At 38.1% G+C, this 21,188-nt stretch overlaps 1 protein-coding gene and 1 non-coding gene across 2 annotated transcripts in view; one reads left to right on the top strand and one right to left on the bottom strand.

Moving 5' to 3' along the window:
* SLC2A13 (solute carrier family 2 member 13) overlaps positions 1-21,188 on the top strand; it is a 361,603-nt gene that overhangs the window by 116,270 nt on the left and 224,145 nt on the right. The window lies entirely within an intron of this gene.
* LOC116621619 lies at positions 5,398-5,535 on the bottom strand. The gene has a single exon (XR_004297425.1). It is a non-coding gene; the product is annotated as a small nucleolar RNA SNORA67 (small nucleolar RNA).

The following is a 21,188-nucleotide window of genomic DNA, read 5'->3' as shown; positions in this document are numbered from 1 at the left end:
TAGCTCCCAGTAGTTGAGGATATGCCAAGATGTGTCAGTGTCCCTAAAGGGAAATTTTTAGCACCTAGATTCAGGCTGACTAGAAGCCAGATCCTCAGATAGCACCTTTAAAGTTGGCGGATACATACAGTCCTGTGGGACTTCAAGCACAAGCCCTGTTAGCCAGGTGATCTGGCAGTGTTCCCTAGCTGACAGTTGCAGAAATTGAGGTTCTAGACAAGTGTATAAGCTCTTCTATGGAAGATACTGGCGAGCTGGAGGAAGAGGGAGAGCATCAAAATGGCATCCCTAGCCTGCGTTCCTTAGGAGTAGCTCTGTAATCCACCAGGTGTATGCCATACCTGAAGCCTATCCCTCAGGCCAAAGCTCCAGAACAAACTGAGGCCTCCTTCACAGAAAGACAGGGGGTATGCCTCGTTCTGTCTCTTCAGTGCCCTGGGGGTGGCAGCCTGCCCACAGCCATTTTTCTAATTGCCATAATATCATAGGACCCAGAAATGCAAGCCTCCCTGGCCACCAGAGCCTGGCAGTCAAAGGGTGTCCCCTGGGCAGTGGCTGCAAAAACCATGGCACCAGACATAAAAACCAGGACACCAGCCCTGTGTAAAGCTCCCACCCCCCCAACCCCAGGAATCACTGGTACTCTGGAGCACAGAAGACCTAGATTACAAAGATAGCTCCTGCCCTTCAGGGTCTCTAAAAAGGATTAGAGTCAGCACTTAGGTGCTGCATGTTTAATTAGAAGGCTGCCCTTTAAGCCACAGACATAACATTTACCTAATAGGCCTTATTTACAGAAAGACTAAGCTCCTGGGTCTATTGCCTCCTGCTGTGCCCTGGGAAAGGTAACTGATTAAGAATTCTTTGTTGGTTTAAGTCCTTTGGGACTTACAGTCATAAGCCCATGTATAAATGCTGCCCACAGCAGACTCACTTTAGATGTAGGGACACACACAGACTGAAAGGGAAGGCATAGAGAAAAGATACTCCATGTCAATGGAAACCAACAGAAAGCTGAAGTATTTATATCAGACAAATTAAATTTTAAAACAAAGACTGTAATAGACAAATACGGGTGGTACATAATGATAAAGGGCTCAATCCAACAAGAAGATACAACATTTGTAAGTATTTATGTACTCAACATAGGAGCACCTAAATATACAAAAGCAAATATTAATAGACTTAAAGGGAGAAATAGACAGCAATACAATAGTAGTAGGGGGTTTTAATACCCCACTGACATCAGTGGATAAATCATCCAGACAGAAAAGCAACAAGAAAACATTGCCCTGATACCAAAATCAGACAGGGACACCACAGGAAAAGAAAATACATGCCAATATCCCTGAAGAACATAGGTGCAAAGATCCTCAAGAAAATAATAGCCAATTGAATTCAACAATGCATTAAAAAGGATTACATACCATGATCAAGTGGGATATTTATTCCAGGGATGCAAGGATGGTTCAACATCTACAAATCAGTCAGTGTGATACACCACATTAATGAATTAAAGGATAAAAATTATATGATCATCTCAAAAATGCAGAAAAATCATTTGACAGAATTCACCTTCCATTTATGATTAAAAACTCTTAACAAAATGGGTATGGAGGAAATGTACCTCTATATAATAAGGGCATATATGACAAGGCCACAGCTAATACCATGCTCAGAAATGAAAAGCTGAAAGCCTTTTCTCTAAGATCAGGAATAAGACAAGGATGCCCACTCTTGTCACTTCTATTGGAAGTCCTCGCCAGAACAATTAGGCAAGAAAAGGAAATAAAAGGCATCAAAATGGAAAAAGTATTAGCAAAACTGTCACTATTTGTAGATAGCATGATATATTTGTAAAACTCCAAAGACTTCATCAAAAAACTGTATAATAAACGAATTGAGTAAAATTTCAGGATACAAAATTAGTACACAAAAATCTGTTGTGTTTCTATACATTGATAAGAAACTATCAGAAAGATAAAATAATCCCATTTACAGTTGAATCAAAAGTAATAAAATTCCTTGGAATAAATTTAGCCAAGGAGGTGAAAGACCTGAATGCTGAAAACTGTAAGACGTTAATAAAAGAAATTGAAGAAGATGCAAATAAATGGAAAGATATACTTTGCTTTGTAGATCGGAAGAGTCAATATTGGTAAAATGTCCATACTACTCAAAGCAATCTATAGATTCTGTGCAATCCCTATCAAAATTCCAGTGATATTTTTCAAGGAAATAGAACAAATCATCCTAAAATTTATATGGAACCACACACACACAAAAATCCCAAATAGCCAAAGCAGTTTTGAGATAGAACAAAACTGGATGCATCATGCTCCCTGATTTCAAACTATATGATAAAGTTATAGTAATTAAAACTGTGTGTTATTGGCATAAAAACAGACACATAGAAAAAAGGAACAGAATAGGGAGCCCAGAAATAAACTCAAATATATGGTCAATTAATTTACAACAGAGGAGCCAAGAATATACAATGTGGAAAGAACAGTGTCTTCAGTAAATGGTGTTGGGAAAATTGGATAGCCACATGCCAAAGAATGAAACTGAACCACTATTGTACAGCATACTCAAAAATTAAAACAGATTAAAGACTTAAATGTAAGACATGAAACCATAAAGCTCTTAAAAGACAACATAAGGTATAAGCTCCATGACACAGGTCTTGGCAATGATTTTTTTTTAAATCTGACACCAAAAGCAAAAGCAACAAAAAGAAAAATTAAGTGGGATTATGTAATACTTAAAAGCTTCTGCACAGCAAAGGAAACCATGAAGAAAATGAAAAGGCATCTTAGTGAATGGGAGAAAATATTTGCAAATCAAATGTCTGATAAGAGACTAATATCCAACATATATAAAGACCTCAAAAAAATCAATAGTGAAAAACCAAACAATGATTTAAGAAACCAAACAATCTGATAAAAATTTTTTTAAAAATAGACATTTTTCCAAAGACTGGCCAATAGGTACTTGAAAAGATGCTCAACATCACTAGTCATCATGGAAATGCAAATGGAAACCACAATGAGATATCAACCTTATCCCTATTAGAATGACTACTAAAATGACAAGAAATAAGTGTTATTGAGGATGTGGAGAAGAATGAATCCTTGTGCACTATCGGTCAGAATATAAATTGGTGTGTCCACTATGGAAACCAGTATGGAGTTTCCTCAAAAACTTAAAAGTAGAACTAACAAATAATCAAGAAATTACATTTTTGGATATTTATCCAAAGATGACCAAAACACTACTTTAAAAACATATATACAGCTCTGTGTTCATTGCAGTATTATTTACAGTAGCCAAGATATTCAAACAACCTAAGTGTCCATCAGTGAATGAATGGATAAAGAAATTGTTTTTACACAGACACACACACACACATATACACACAATGGAATATTTTCACTCATATAAAAAAATGAACAGTTGCCATTTGTAAAAACATGTGTGGACCTTCAGGGCATTATGCTATGTGAAATAGGTCACAGAAAGACAAATACCACAATGATTGCTCTCATTCAAAACAAAACAAACAAAAAAACCTCATAGATAGAGAACAGATTGGTGGTTGCCAGCGGTGGAGTGGGTAAATGGATAAAGAAATGGGTAAAGAAAGTATAAATTTATTTTAAAAATAAAACACCTTTTCATATAATGTGTATTTATAATTTGCATTTATAACCTGAAATTGTTCATTGTAAAGCTCAGTCTTCTGAGGTGATTTTTAGGTATGGTTAATTATGTTTTTGCCACCAGAAGAGTCTAAACAGTGTCTTCTGGGAATTGTAATTCGTTGATAATGCTTCATTTTATGTTTCTAATGGGTTACTCTTGGTAAATAACATTTTAATAAAATTCTTACTAGAATTGCTAGTTAGATAATGTGTTAATAGCTGTCAGAATTTAGAGTTCTTTGAACTAGTATCAGAGATTCACTCATTTTAAAAGCAAATTTACTGGGTTTTAACATGTAATATTTCCTTTGCCCAATTTCCATATAAATACTATCCTGTATAAAGTGATGAAATAAACAGATATTTAATTTAATTTCCAAGTCAGAAACATGTTAACTGCTTTAATTTTTTTGAATAAAGGTAGAGATAATAACAAAAAGAAACTATAATAATAGTTGCTACAAATAATAAAAAATTTCTTTCTTTGCTTAGTAGCCTCTAGACATTTCACTCTTGAAATTGTAAGAACATGTTTACTTTTCAATTATGTCATTCTACAGTAAGAATCTATATAATTTGTAAGATTGACTACCTCATAAAAATGTCAATTCTTTATTTATATTTGACAGAAATTTCAAGTATTCCAACTCAAAATAAATTTAATAGGGGAGACTCATCCCACAATCTTGGGGTTTATTTAGTGTGAAATGGATATTTCTGAGTGTTGGTTAATAAAGTGAAGACAAATAAATATTATCCTATACATTGTTTCATGTTGAAAATATTTCAGTGTTTAGATTGCTCAAAATATTTTTCCCTTGAAAATAACTTATTTTGATGAAAAAGCATGAACTGAAGGTAGGTGAATGAGTATATGTGAACAAGATGATTTTAAACTAGATAGTTTCAATTATCTATGAAAATTTTGATTTTGCTTGTTTTCCTTTGCTTTTTATTTTAAAATATCAATTATTTAAAAATGTAGCACTCAGGCAGTGTAGTACATAAATGTTGGAAATATTTTATTTCTGTTTATATATTGCAGTGTATACAGAATTTAAATCCTATATAAAGATATGAATCTGCAGATAGTACCTCAGTAGACAGAAAAATGCAAAAATATTGAGCATCAAGAACAAATACACATGTTGTGCTTCTGTTCTCAGTAACAGTACTTGTTCAGGAAAATGTAATAATAGAATTTTATCTTAATAAAACCATTTTAATGAACTGTGGACACCGAAACATTCCTTTGGGTTAGATGAATGCTCCATATAACATTTTGTTTTGCCCCAGAATTTATATTCATTCATTCATTAAAAGAAAGTATGATAGGTGTCTGTCCCTGAACTTTCTCACCTTCTGGGTCCCTTGATCCCAGAATTGGACCCTGGCTGGGCCCAACAGCCTCCTCAAATGAGGTTAGCAACATCAAGGGGCATGTCCTCAATGGTTGTGTTGTAGATAGTTTCCATGTCCCAAGAGGTCCTCCTGTCTTCTGTCACTATGTTGATAACCACACCCTTAAGGGCTAAAATGTCTGCCATGACTAACTCTGTGGTTATAGTTTTCCTTGTTGGTGGGGAAGTCATGGTTGATGGCTGAAGCAGTCTGCTGCACATCAGTGTCTGGTCCATATCAGGAAAGATGACAATTTCAGTATGAGGATGGGGAGACAGAAGGACTTAGGCATATATGTAGGCAGTCAGAGGTCAAAAGGAAATATCACCTTACCCCCACAGACATTGGGTATGCCAGATTTCATCCGGTTGCTATGTTTCTGGGTGTTGGGGTCACTAGTTGGCCCCTTGTAGAGGGGCTTACCTTGGAAGAACATGCTATGTAACATCTGTGAGTGGTCAAATGGATATTTTGTGTAAAAGGACAGTAATGTCCTTGTATGGGCATTATTGGATGATCACTAGCATTTTATTATGATCTTATCTTCAAGCTTATGTAATTCTTTTATAAGCTCTTACCAGTTTTATTGTTTCTTCTATGTGTATCGCTAACCTGCTGAGTCACTTAGCCATGAGACTTGAAGAACCAGGGTCTCTAACTCATGTTTCATCACTTACTATTTTTGGGGGATTATTTGTACCTTACATACTTCTAAAAGACTCTTTCAATTCTTATATGTATGTGCGTAGTGGGGTAGATACAAATTAATTAAAATGTCACTTTATAAAAAATGCTAATAGCCAGGGGAAAAGGGGCAACATGGTCACTTACTACATTTATGATGCTTATTTGATAAAAATTTATCAGTTGTTTGCAAGAAGTGTAGCTTTTCCTGGTATTGAAAGATGAGATCCAGTTTGCTCCATTGGTCCTTATAGAACAGACATTGTGATGTAGTAGGTCCGCTCATCAGCAGATTCTGTAAAATAGTATAACTTGATTTCTTTCTTTCATATTATGATTAAAGGTCAGTTTCAAAAAGGTGTTTTGAGTAAAATTCTGAAGGATATGCAATTCATTCTTCTTTAAAATTTTTTGAGATATAACTCACCATAAAATTGATGTTTATTACTTTTTATTTAGATAGTATAAATTTTATCCTTGGATCAAGGCTGGCTGTCAGAAAGTTATGTATTCCATGTAACTTTGGCCCATCAGCAATTCGCCTTTTCTCAACTAACAAAATGTTATTATGTCACTGGCTTGCAAGGAGAGTGAAAAGTGGCTTTATGAAACCCCTTCCTAAGGTAGTTATGTTATCCTAGTCTATCCATAACCATTATTAATGCCTTCTAAAATCTTTCCTATATGTTTATCTTCCTCAGAAAGCTTTGAGCCCTTTAAGGTAAGGGATTGTGTTATTATGATACTCTAAGGAGTTTTGGGGACCTAGGAGAGTGCCTGATTTGTGGCATGTGCTCAATAATTTTGTTGTATAAAAGAATGAATTAATGAAGATAATTCTTTTTTAAAGACTTTTAAAGGAAATTGCACTCATTTTATGTTTCATAGTGCCTGCTATTTGGAAATTGTACTTATTTTTGTTACTCTGTTGGCCCATTTCTTCACCTGCTTTCAGTTGTGATAAACAATATGTCATTCCTTACGGTCAGGATCAATGCAGTAGAGTGATAGGCAGTTTAAGCTTTGGAGTCAGAGCTGGGTGTGAATTGTAGCTCTGCCACATTTTAAATATGGGTTATTGGATATATTAATCTCACTTTTATCTCTTCATTTGGAAATGGATATAAAGTAGAACCCCCTTCATAGAGTGGTTTGTGAGGATTGAGACAATGCGTAAAGTACTTAGCCTGGCATATAGTAAACGCTTGATAAAACACGTTTAATCATAGTTGATATTCAGATACTTGACTTTCTCTTCATGCTAAATAAGCCTAGTTTCTTGGGGCGCCTGGGTAGGTCAGTTGGTTAAGCATCTGACTCTTAATTTTGGCTCAGGTCATGATCTCATAGTTGTGGGTTCAAGCCCTCCCGGTGGGGCTCCGCATTCAGCAGAGAGTCAGCTTGAGATTCTCTCCTTCCCTCTGCCCCTCCCCCTGATCGTGCACTCTCTCTCTAAAATAAATAAATCTTAAAAAAAAAAAAAAATAAGCCTAGTTTCTTTATCCTGATTAAAGTCTAGTTATCCAGTAGTTCTCCTTAATTTCAGTTAGCTGAAGAAATATTTATAGCCTAGGGAAAATACATGTGGTAGATTAAACATTATCTAGTTAATAATGTCATCTAGCTACTAGGTTAAATGTTGCCTTGTATTATTAATTATGGGGATCTGTTTTCTTATGTCGAACTTCTATTGAATTACCTAGTTATTTGGCCTCAACAAAAACCTTCTAAAATTTAAGATGATTGATATCTTAAGAATGTTACATTTGTTGACGAAACCGGAATCATTTTTACTTCAGACTAAATTCATTTTGTGATTATGTGCAGAATTTCAGCAAATCTAATTTTATTTATAGACCTTTATGTCCCAGTGGTGCTAAAATAAAGTGAATTTTGTAAGATTATAGTTTCAATAACCCTGAACATCATTACGTCCCAAGAATAGAGTGCTGACTTAAATGTCAGAAGACTTTCATTCTTATTTTGATTCCCTTGGTTATTAATTTGTGACCTTGGGCAAGTCATTTAACCTCACTCTTTTCCATTTTCCTCATCTTTTCCTGCCTTCTCTACCTCACAGAATCATTATGAGAGTGAAATGAGAAAATATTTGGGGATGGTAAAAACTGTAGAAATCTAAGATTTTTGTGTGTATTAATGGCAGTGTTTTGTGATGTTAATTTTTTAGACAAGATCATAGCATAGGCTGAGGCCATGAAAATGTGTCTGTTCACCTGACTTTTTATTCCAGGTCAGTGTCAGAATTACTCAGGAACTGCTTTTAATGATTTTTTTTTATAGTTCCCTTTGAAAGAAAATTTGCAGTCATCACACAATAGCTTGGTATCTGTTGCCCTCCCCAGTACTTGCAGCCACTTAAGCATTGCAGTTCTTTTAGTTGAAGGCCCAGCTTAAGTAAATGCCAAAGTCAGCAGATAGAGTTGCGGAATCTTGCTGAAAATGGCTGAACATACCAGTGTTTGTCCTTCTGTTTCCTCAGTCATGTTGATATTCATATGCATGTTAACATAATTTCTCGTAAATGTCCATGCCCTCCCACCTTGTTACCTTTCTTGATGAGGACCTGGAGCTTTTGAACCTTGAGGAGTGCATTTCAGCCTGCATGTGGAGCTTGTTCCCCTTTTAGTATTTCCTAGTTTTTACTGTTCCACTGAGACTGAGTGGAAGTGGAATGTTATGGGCTAAATTGTGTTCCTCCAAAGTTCATACGTTGAAGACTTAACCTCTACTACCTGAGAATATGATCACATTTGGAGATAGGGCAGAGGTGATTAAGGTTAAAAGGGGTCATGTAGGGGGCGCCTGGGTGGCTCAGTTGGTTAAGTGTCCAGCTCTTGATTTCGGCTCAGGTCATGATGTCTGCTTCGTGGGATCGAGCCCTGCATTGGGCTCTGTGCTCAGTGTGGAATCTGCTTGTCCCTTTCCCTCTGCTCTTTCCCCCACTTGCTCTCTCTCTCTCTCTCAAATAAATAAAACCTTAAGGAAAAATAAAAAAAGAGGTCATGTGGGCGGGCCCTACTCCACTATGACTAGTGTACTAGTAAGAAGAGGAAGAGACCCAGGGATGCGCGTGCATAGACGAAAGACCATGTGAGGACAAGAAGAGACACCAGGATGTGCTTGCAGAGGAAGACCATGTGGAGACACACAGAAGGCAGCCATCTATAAGCCAAGGAGAGAGGCTTCCAGAGAAGCTCAGTTTGCGGACACCTTGATCAAAACTGTGAGAAAACAAATTTCTGTTGCTTAAGGCTCCCAGTCTGTGCGATTTTGTTGTGGCAGCCCCAGCAAACAAATACCGAGTCTCCCAGATCCTGAGTGCTGGGCCTTCTCAGGGTGTGTTCACCACTGGGATTGTAAAAAAACACCTTAAAAAGACTCCATAGTCCACATGTAAATACAGTTTCAATTTGAATTTAGTAGAGGCTCACAGATTTTACAGTTTGTAAATTCTTATTTTTTTTAATGTAGAAGTGGTGGCAAAGCTACTTTTAGGCATGGAAAAGACAAGACAGTATTTGAGATAGTTTATTTAAAAGCTTACTTTACATCTTTCATAGTTTGATACACTTTTTTTGCCTTAAAATTATGGAGGAATTAATGCAAATGGCTTAAAATCTCCTTCATAGACATACACAAACTAAGTTATTTTGGTTGTTTTTTGTTTATTTTAAATCCTTGCATTCCCGTACTTAGTTACTCACAGCAAGGGTTTTTTTTTTTTTTTTTAAGATTTTATTTATTTATTTGAGAGAGAGAGAATGAGAGACAGAGAGCATGAGAGGGAAGAGGGTCAGAGGGAGAAGCAGACTCCCTGCTGAGCAGGGAGCCCGATATGGGACTCGATCCCGGGACTCCAGGATCATAACCCGAGCTGAAGGCAGTCGCTTAGCCAACTGAGCCACCCAGGCGCCCCACAGCAAGTGTTTTGATGTTAATATAAATGAAACAGTCTAATTTATGTATGAAATTTTGGGGGGTGGATCTTCCACCTCATCCATTAATGATTTTTTACTTGGCTTAATTTTGATTTTTAAATATTGAATCCTGTTTATATGCCTATTCATGGAAATGGCCATTTTATAAGTAAGATAATGATACTGTCTTTTCACACACAGTGCTGTACAATTTTAAAATGCTTGCACATGCATATCTCAACCCATTCTCCAAAAACTTTTTGGGGTTAGCATTGCTCTCTTAATTTTCTAGGAAATGATTCCCAGAGGGGCTAGGATACTTTCTCAGTGTCACACAGTGGATTCATGGATCCCATGTTTTCTGAATCCCCATCCAGAGCTTTTTTTCTGTTTCTTAGACTCAGGGACACCAAGCCCCAAGGACTGAGAGACACATTTGACATGTGTGTACACATGTGCCGTGTGTGTGTGTGTGTGTGTGTGTGTGTGTGTGTATTTTCCCTTAGCTTGTTTCTAGTTCTTCCCTTTTCTGGTAACTTTGTGGCAAGTATGTTACTATGGTAGTGGTGATGTGCATATTTTCTTTTGGGTACTTATGTGTGCATGTGTGCACTTAAACACATGTATGTGTGTGCAGCGGTACCAAAATACAGCTTGAAGCGGTGAAGAGATTAGGCTCATCATCTATAAGCTTGGATAGCAGGATGGGTGCAACTTCTGGCTGAAAATAAAATTTTAAGATGTGCATAGCTGTTACTTCTTATTTCAGTGGGTACCAGAATCTGTTTATAATGGTTAAAGGATAGGTCTTTAAAGGAAATTTGTTTCTTGGAAACACATCACCTGTAATCTTCAACTCCTAAGGTAGACAACCTCTGTGAGGGTTATGTGTTAGTATTCAGATAATTATTAAGCTAGCTCATTGTTCCCAGACCTAATACTAAATCCCTGTCTTTCACGTTTCCTAGCAACTGACTTACACGTGGAGGTTGCAGAAGGAAAGCCATCAGGGACTTGCTCTGCATTTCTCAAACAGCATCTGAGAAATAGTACCTAGACTACATTGTTTCTCTTCACGGTTTCTACTAAAATCTTGCCTTTTATGTTTATTAGCTTCTAAAAGAGGATAGTCATAGAGGATGAACATGAAAAATTGAGTAGTGATGATAAAACATCAAAGTCAAATTATTGGAAATTTTCATCAGTAGTAATATTTTTTTTATAGTCATTGCTATTTGTGTATATCTTGAAATGATGGTACTGGGATAAGGAGAGGAAATCAGTTCTGTTTTATATTTGAGAATTAAGATCTTTATTATTACAAAGTAATTCCTCTTAGATGCCTAATAAGTACTTTTTCATAATTGTAAAATAGGTTGCATTTTAAGTGTTTCATTTTCTTAAAGGGAGGACTATGTACTCTAACTCTTTGTACACACATCTGTGAATTTTAAACCTTTAGACTGACAAATTGAGAAATGCTCTGTGAGCTAAATGATAAATTTCATTACATTTAGGCAAAGAAAAATAAGAACCCAGTTCCAATTTCTCTTTATGAGAAATTGATAGTAATTTGATGTTGTCAGTTTTAGCACATGTTGAAAACAGAAACTATGATTTTATACTTTTATGCATTATATTTCTAATGTCATTTAATCTTACCACTTCATTTTGGTGGTCTAAAATGTAAAATATAATGACATTTACCTGTTATTAATACTACGACGTAGCTATTAGGAAAAAAGTGCCTTTTGGATGACAATCTGAAGTGATGTTTTTTTTTTCCCTTCTGAACTGTCATTGTGCTGTTTGCCATAACTGACCTTAGGAAAGGGGATGGAAAGAAAAGAGTGTGGAGAAAAGGGGAAAAGAAAGCAAGGGGAAAATGGAAGGAAAGATGAAGCATAAGTAAAACAAAACCGGGGCGCCTGGGTGGCTCAGTCGTTGCGCGTCTGCCTTCGGCTCAGGTCATGATCCCAGGGTCCTGGGATCGAGCCCCACATCGGGCTCCCTGCTCAGCGGGGAGCCTGCTTCTCCCTCTCCCACTCCCCCTGCTTGTGTTCCCTCTCTCGCTGTCTCTTTCTCTGTCAAATAAATAAATAAAAAATCTTAAAAAAAAAAAGGTTTAAAAAAACAAACAAACAAAACCATGGTTATGACTAGTGAAAGGTGGGGCAGTGGAATTGAGTGGAGCTCCTACACGTTTCTCCCTCTCACCTCTGTAAAAGTGATACTCTGTTGTTCTCTTGCTGGCATTGAGTTTGCTAACTGGCTAGCACCTGCCAGGGTGCGCTAGTGCTGTCCATGCAATATCCGGTGTGAAAAAAAGAAGAAAGGTAGAAAACATCATAATGTGAGTCCTTCAGTGTGAGCTGAGCAGCACTTTTTTCGTGTATCAAATGAAGACTTGGACTACATAACGTCTTTCCCAAAAGCCACTCTGGGGGCCTGTGCTGATCCATAGAGCTTGCTTCCCTCCCTCCCTCCCTCCCTCCCTTCCTTCCTTCCTTCCATTTTATTTATTTGAGAGAGAGAGACAGAGCATGAGCAGGGGGGGAGAGGGAGAAGCAGACTCCCCACTGATCAGGGAACCCCACGCAGGACTCCATCCCAGGACCCTGGGATCACGACCTAAGCAGAAGGCAGACGCTTAACCAGCTGAGCCACCCAGGCATCCCCATAGAGTTTTCTTTGGTTTTTAGCCAACTTAGAGAAGTAAGTATTTTATAGCTGTTCATTATATAGTCTTAACTTCATGGGGTTCAAACGTTTTAAATGTGTTTTTTTTTTTTTTTTTTAAAGATTTTATTTATTTATTTATTTGAGAGAGAGAATGAGAGACAGAGAGCACGAGAGGGAAGAGGGCAGAGGGAGAAGCAGACCCCCTGCTGAGCAGGGAGCCCGATGTGGGACTCGATCCCAGGACTCCAGGATCATGACCTGAGCCGAAGGCAGTCGCTTAACCAACTGAGCCACCCAGGCGCCCCTAAATGTTTTTTTTTAATGTTTTTTTTCCTCTACTCACTGAGTCCAACTGTGCTTTGTAGAACTGTTCTTTCTCATAGTAAAGCAGAATTCTCAAATTCTGTTCCCCATTTTTTTTTCTAAGTCCATTTGATTTAAAACTTGTTTCCTTTCTGAGTTAAGGCTTTGTTCTTCATCTCTGATGAGCTCAAAGTGGCATTGTTGCCCTGCCAAATGCCAGTTGGTCAGACCACTTGGCTGCTGTGCCCTACCCCACCCTCTCCCGTTTCCCACTTATCACTCCTGCTGCCCGTAACGCTCCACTTCTCCCTACTTCCTGCTTAAATAGACACGGAGGCAGGTTAGTAAGGATACCTCATAAATCCATGCCTAGCTAGGCAATGAGGTCCTGGTTTTTCCCATTCATGCAGGTACCGCCTGTCCTGATGGGTGATTTTCTTGATCCCTATCTGTTGGTGTGGAATGTGAGGAGCACCCTTCTCTTTTCATATGTGCTTCTCTAGAATACAGGCTACTTAATTGCCCCTTGGTCCACCATTGCTTTGGATCCAATTCAATGCAAAAAAAAATGTCCTCACTATGCTATTATTTTTCACGCATGAAAAAATTAGGCTGCCTAGGGGCGCCTGGGTGGCTCAGTCGTTAAGCGTCTGCCTTCGGCTCAGGTCATGATCCCAGGGTCCTGGGATCGAGTCCCACATCGGGCTCCCTGCTCGGCGGGAGGCCTGCTTCTCCCTCTCCCACTCCCCCTGCTTGTGTTCCTGCTCTCGCTATCTCTCTCTCTGTCAAATAAATAAAATCTTTAAAAAAAAAAAAAAAAAAATTAGGCTGCCTAATATTCTTTCTTTGGACGGACTGCTTCTTATCCTAAAATCATACTCTTACTACTTTATAAATTCTTTTTTTAAATTTTATTTTATTATGTTATGTTAATCACCATGCATTACATCATTAGTTTTTGATGTAGTGTTCCATGATTCATTGTCTGCGTATAACACCCAGTAATCCGTTCAGTACGTGCCCTCTTTAATACCCATCACCAGGCTAACTCATCCCCCAACCCCCCTCCCCTCTAGAACTCTCAGTTTGTTTCTCAGAGTCCATAGTCTCTCATGGTTTGTCTCCCCCTCCTATTTCCCCCCCTTCATTTTTCTCTTCTTGCTATCTTTTTCTTTTTTTTTTTTTTTTTAACATATGATGTATTATTTGTTTCAGAGGTACAGGTCTGTGATTCAACAGTCTTACACAACTCACAGTGCTCACCATAGCACATACCCTCCCCAATGTCTATCACCCAGCTACCCCAGCCCTCCAACACCCCCCACTCCAGCAACCCTCAGTTTGTTTCCTGAGATTAAGAATTCCTCATATCAGTGAGGTCATATGATACATGTCTTTCTCTGATTGACTTATTTCCTTCAGCATAATACCCTCCAGTTCCATCCACGTCGTTGCAAATGGCAAGATTTCAATTTTTTTGATGGCTGCATAATATTCCATTGTATATATATATACCACATCTTCTTTATCCATTCATCTGTTGATGGACATCTAGGCTCTTTCCATAGTTTGGCTATTGTGGACATTGCTGCTATAAACATTGGGGTGCATGTACCCCTTTGGATCCCTACATTTGTATCTTTGGGGTAAATACCCAGTAGTGCAATTGCTGGGTCATAGGGTAGCTCTATTTTCAACTTTTTGAGGAACCTCCATACTGTTTTCCAGAGTGGCTACACCAGCTTGTGTTCCCACCTTAAATGAAATTGTGACAGTAGATGGTAGTTGGTTTATTTTTGCTTCTGATGGAAAAAAACTGAAAGCTGCCAGCGCCTTATAGCTCACAGTCCTGATTTGGTAAGTCCACAGGTCTTTCAGGCATCCATTTTCCTCTTCTTTGATTTTGATCATGCTTAAGATCTGAGTAAGGTGCATCCACTATTACCTTAAGGGTGATTTTAAAAGGAGAGATAAACAGCAATTGTAGCAGGGATTACAGCTTTATCCCAAACACTGACCATGACTGAGGCTTCTTCCCTGGAAGCCTCAGCGGTGGCAGCATCTGGGACCTTGTTCAGGGCTGGCTAGTCTGGGCAGTGGAGTGGGGCGGGGGATGGGGACGGCCCTCCGTGTGGGTGCGGAAGGCAGTGGTGAAGCGCCCTTCCTTCACAAAGCCAGTAACGGAGGGGAGCGGCCACTGCCTGAGGGAACCTGAACCTCAGGAGAGAGAGAGAGAGAGAGAGAGGCTTCCACCTGACAACTACCTGCAAGGATTAGCGGGGAATCAGCACAGGTTGTGGCTCCTTCCTTAGCCAAACTATTTTGCAATGTGAGAAACACAGAGAAAGTGTTTTTGAATGATGCTAATGGCTGTTTATGAAATGTATAAACAAATGCACAAATGAAGGAATGAGTGAATTTTGAGGGTGGGCAACGGAAGGGTGGGGAAGGGAGGGAGGGATGGACAGACGTTGCAATGATGAAAAAAGAGAGAAGACATGGGCCTTGATACCTAGGTTTATAAATTTAATACAGTTGAGACTAATCTGAGAGTGTGTGTGTGTGTGTGTGTGTGTGTGTGTGTGTGTATGGAGGGTTTGGATGTTTAAGAAGCCCTAATATTTGGCTTTTACTAAAGCTTTTATTATAGAGACAGTGGCACTGCTTAAGGTCTCTAAACTGTGATCAATGGGTCCACTAAGTAAGGATGGTAGGATATTGAAGTGTTCTTAGCAGTGCTGCCACCAGGGGGCCACATAAAGCCCCAGTGTCACTTCTGTGAGGTGGGGACACCTAGTTGTGTCCCTGGAAGGAGTTCCAGGAATCTCTGCCTTCTTTTGCAGTGTTTCTCCTAGCATTGTAACATCACAGCCACCATTTCCCAAACTTCATGCTTCTCTGGCAGGTGCTGAGATACTATTCCTAGAACTTGGTAAAACCAGACATGCAAGTATGGACGCAGTTCGACTCGTACTTTTGATAATGTTAAGAACTCAATCAGGGAAATGCCCTGCTAAAACAGGAGCTAGAAGTTAAAATCTTAACCCTCTATGCAAAATATTCATTTCCTTATTATTTGAATTTCATTTATACATTCATTGAGCATTTATTGGGTACTCTGTGTGCTTGGGCACCTATCAGACCCTACAGATATTGTGGAGAAGAGAGGTGAGTCCCTGCTCTGGTAGAAAGAATTCATTTTCTAATGGGAAGAGGAGAAATCTACAAGAAAATAAATATGCATAAGACAATTTCAGATAGTGAAAGGTAATATTTGAGAAGTACGATTCCAGAATGGCTGTAGATGTCTAGGATAGATGTATGACAATGGAACTCTGAAGTCCTGGATGGTGAAAACTATTTTCTTCTCTTTGGTTTTCTTTTTAAAATCAGAATCCTAGTCCCCTCATACAGGGAAAACTCTAGGAGAATGAAATTGAACACTTGTGGCAAAAAAAAAAAAAAAAAAAATAGTTGAGGCAACAATAAACATTACTGAGAGCAAGTTTACATTATTTAGAGCTTAATGTATTTTACAGTAATTTTTTACCTGTAAAATTTTATTAGGACTGTGGCAGTTTTCTTTCTTTTTCTTTCTTTTTTTTTTTTTTTTTTTAAAGATTTTATCCATTTATTTGACAGAGAGAGCGGCAGGCAGAGGGAGAGTGAGAAGCAGGCTCCCCACTGAGCAGGGAGCCCGACGCGGGGCTCGATCCCAGGACCCTGGGATCATGACTTGAGCCGAAGGCAGACGCCTAACCGACTGAGCCACTCAGGCGCCAATTTTCTTATTGTTAATCCATACCCTGATCCTTTTCTGGATCATGGGGATCACTTTCTTTTTTGGGGAATTCTCTCAGCTAGGAAGTTAATAGTCTTTCCTATAATGTATTCTTGTGCTTCGAGATTTTGTGGAAAATGTGCATATGGCAATGATATTTTTAGCCCTTTTCATGTCAGACAATCTTGAATCTTCTTTCAGGACCTAGTTTCAGTTTCATCTGTTTTGTGTAAATTCATCTCGGGCACTCCCCATAACCACCCAGAGCAGGACATCCATTTTGGATTATTCACTCATTCAGAAAATATTTGTGGTTGCCTATTACTTACTGGCACAGTTCTGGGTCCTGAAGATTTAGCAGTATTCAAAAGGAAGCCCTCCTAAAGTTTTCTTTCTACGGAGGAGAGGTGACCAATGAACACAAAAACTTAGTGAATGACAGGTGGTAATAAAGGTTAACGAGTAACAGTGATAAAAGTTAATGAGCAGATAAAAGATGGTAGATGACAGTGGGGCAAAGGGGTTACACTTTTTTATAGGTTGGTCCAGGAAAGTCAGGAAAGGTGGAGTGTGTTCAAAAAGCTGAAATAAGTGAGGAGAGTAAGCCATGCAGCATGGCTAAAGCAGAATTGCTTGGAGGGCTTCAGGAGGTAAGGTCAGAAGAGCAGGTTATGTAGGGACTATAAGGATTTCGGCTTTTATTCTGAAGGGGAAGAACACTGGAAGGTTATGAGCAGGGAAGACTTGGGTTTAAAAAGGTTCATCTAGCTCCTGTGTTCAGAATAGATTGGAGTGAGACAGTGGTAGACTCAGGTCCCTTAATTGGAGGCTATTGGAGTAATTCAGGAACAAGAGGCCTACACCTATGTGATTGCCACGGGGAGAGTGAGAAGTGGTAGAGTGTAGAATTGACATATTTACTTACGCATTGGAAGTGAGGTATATGAGAAATAGAGGAATTAAAGTTTTTACCTTGAGCATCTTGAAGACTGGAGTAGCCGTTAATTGAGAGAGACTGTAGGAGAAGCAGGTAATGCTTTGGGGGAAGGGAGTTAGGAGTTTGCTTTGGACATACAAGTGAAAAAATTGCAGACAGTTGGATGAGCAAATTTTGGTTCAGGAGACAGGGTAAATTTAGAGATGCGAATATGGGAATCATTGTGTAGATGATATTTGAGACCATGATCTTTTATACATGTCTCAATTATAGCACTTACTTCATTGTTTTGTCATTGTTTGTTGATAGATCCGTCTGTCTGGGAAGATCCTTCAGGACAGAGACTGAATTTTACTTGACATTTTAATATTTTGTTCATGGCAGCCTGGCCATAGGGTGAAGCTGTAGGTTTTCTTTGTGGGTGTGAGCAACTGGGTTTACTTATAGCTTCATGCAGGGAAAGCCTTTCTCTTAAAACTAAAAAGTTACAGTTTAAAAGCAACCAAAGGGGGAAATCAGATTGTTAAATGTACAGTTTATGGCCAGAACTTAAGATTTTATCATCTCTAAGTATTTAAATCTTTCTTCCAATTGCTGTTACCCTTGTGCCTCTAAGAAATACTTTCCTTTGGGTAGCCCAACTCAGTACAGTCATAATCTCAGTATAAGTGACAACTTTAATCCAGACTAATGCCCTGGGGGAAGTAAACCTCATGTAAACTCAGACCTATAACCTGTTGGCTAACGTGCCTGAGATTTATGCTCTTTGAAAGTGGTTGGCTTGCTGAGTGTGACCTGACCTGGTGCCTGTCTGTAAATACTACCCCCCCTTCCTTTTTTTTTTTTTAAATGTATATTTATTTATTTATTTATTTTTTGTCTGCTCTGGGTTAAATTAAGAAATTAAGAGTATTTAGAAATCTGTATAGCCATGGACAGTATAATTTTATGTCTATCGAATCTAATAAAATAAGTGCTTGTATTTTGTGTGTCTTTTTTTCATTTCATTTTTCTAGTAATTTGTTTTTATTGTATTTAACAAAATACCAGTCTGCAACAAATTGGAAAATTTTTTTAAATTGGCCCATCAGAGATAGTTTGATAAACAGTGTACTGGTTCATTATATCAGAAGGCACTTCACCAGTTGAGGACTCAGCTAAATCAGTAATTCTCACAGGAGGTGGAGTGGATCAAAATGCAGCCAGCAGGCTTGGTCAGTATTTCCAGAAAATGTGTGTAGTTGGGAAAAAAATTCTTCACTCTGTTTTCCACGTCATGACTTATTGATGGGGGTGGCAGCATGAAAAGAGGTAAAGAACCACCCTAGTGCAAGGAACATAAAAGAATTAGGGATTTGCTTAATATCTTGTTGATCTCAAGTCTGACGTTTTGGTGGGTAGATTATAAGATAAACAACCACTGCTGGGTTTTGTAAATATTTCTTTTTAGCATCCAAATTTTAGGTGTGTCTTCATATGTCAGGATGTTGTTTTATGGTTTTCTAAAAACAATCTAATCTGCAGCCCATCTATGCACCAAATACTTAACCTTGTTTCTTAGCTTCTGGAACATTTTGACTCCTTTGATTTATCTTTTTGACACTTCAAAAGGAAGTTATTAGACACACTGTGAATTAATAATCATTTTGGTCTGTTCCTTACTACTTTTCTTAACCCTTATTACCTCCCATGAATAATTTTATTTCATTTTTATTAAATAAGCGATGGTAATATGCCTCACAGAATGCCATAATGGTTAATGTGGTGATTTCAGAAACAGACAGTGAATGGATGTAAGGAATAGAAGTAAAAGGAGTTGTGGGAATTGTAGCAAACCATAGGACACTAAGAAACAAAGGGATGAACATATATACAGACACAGTAAAGCACTGGAAAGACCAGCAGTGGTTTCCTCTAGGCTGTGAATTTTGAGATGGTCCCCCCTTGTGATTCATTATCTTGGAACTTCCTAGATTACCAATATTAACTGCATATTGTTACTACTCCTATTATAGGAATTTGTTTACATTATCACCCTGCCCTAAACATGTAAGTAACCTAACTATAGGTTAGAGAAGCAAAGTGGTGGATTTGGTATTCTGTGCTTTTGAAGGGTTTAAAAATTACTGTCAAACTCTTTCTTCTTGGTGATTTCCCCAGGGACTGCCTATAGATTCCTTCTTTGGTCTTTGTAAAGCTATATGACAGCACATCTCTACCAGTTAATGAACACGGGAAAAGCTATTTGTCTAAGGGCTGTTTGTTTCGCTACTTACAAATCTGTAAAGATGTTGACAAAAATCTCTCAATCCCTGTAGAATACTCTCGATTTTAGTCAACAAAGGCATTACCCACCTAAAAAATTAAGTGAGAGAAACTATTGGCTACCTTTTATGAAACATTATCAAAAAAGTAACTGATTTTGATTAAAAAATAATCACCCTAAAAAAATCATGAATGGAATATATTCACTGGATGTTAAGAATCCAGAATTTTTGCATTAAACCTTCATAATTACTGGCAGTAATGATTTCCTAATAATTTCCTTTCTCTATATATAATATAGCATATTGTATACTAGTTTCAGTACCAAAAATTTACATTTGAACTCTGTAAAAGCAAAAGGTAAGTCAAAAAAATTATTTCTGTATCTTTTTTCTTCATTAAACCCCTTGTTTATAAAAAGATTACATTTATTATTGCTCTATTATCCTATTTTGTAAACGGCTTATTAAACATTGAGTGTGACTCTAAAAGTACACATTTCGTAACCGACCGAGAAGAATTTACCTTTTCCCTCATTTGGGGGAGAGGCACTGTATTTTAGAGATGCTGCCATTTGTTGGTCAGAATATTTCTAATTTTATTAGAATTGCCTCAGGAGCCAGTTCTTGAGTCACAAAACAATATGTTCCATTCACTCATTCAACAAATGTTTATTGAATGCTTGCTTGCATCAGTTCTCTCTAGATGCCAGATACACTGCGAAAAAAACCACATGTTTACTGAGCTCATAGAGCTTACAGTGGGGTAGGGGAGAAAACAGTAATGAAAGCACACGTTAAGTAGTCTTACTAGTAGTACTAAGTAAGACCTCTAAAGAAAGGAAACTTATGAAAGATATGCTTATGAAAGATAATTTAGAAAGGAAGGAAGTGCTAGTTTAAGGAAGGCAAAGGATGAACAATAGGTTGGCGTAGTTTATTAATTTATAGATACTTCTTTTTATCTCAGATGCTTTTATTCAACTAAAAAGTCCTTTAACAGTAAGGCTTGCCTCTGAATGACTCCACTCCATAAGGCCAATTTTTTTTTTTTTCTGCAAAAGATAAAGATTTGTGATTACTAAGTTCACTCAAAGTATGTCACTAGTTCTGAAGATGGTTCTAAAAGATTTCCAGAAATATTTTGACCTGTAACACCGTCAGTAAAATAATTCCATAACCTTCTTCCCAAGGTGACTTTGAAGGAAACGGGTTTATAAGTTTTGATATGTTTCTTCAAAAATCAGCCGTATTTGGGGCCCCTGGGTGGCTCAGTTAAGCGTCTGACTTTTGGTTTTGGCTTAGGTCATGATCTTCAGGGTCATGAGATTGAGCCCAGCCCTCATTGGCAGCTTCATGGGCATCGGACTCCGCACTCAGTGAGGAGTCTGCTCGAGATTCTCTTTCTCCCTCTCCTTCCTCCCCTCCCCCCACGCACCATGCGCTCTATAAAATAAATAAATCAATCTTTAAAAAAAAATCAGCCGCATTATT

This window comes from Phoca vitulina, unplaced genomic scaffold (genome assembly GCF_004348235.1).
Source record: "Phoca vitulina isolate PV1807 unplaced genomic scaffold, GSC_HSeal_1.0 scaffold49, whole genome shotgun sequence".
Taxonomy (NCBI): Eukaryota; Metazoa; Chordata; class Mammalia; order Carnivora; family Phocidae; genus Phoca; species Phoca vitulina.
Note: the sequence above shows the minus strand (reverse complement) of the source record. Positions and strands in the feature narration are given on the sequence as shown.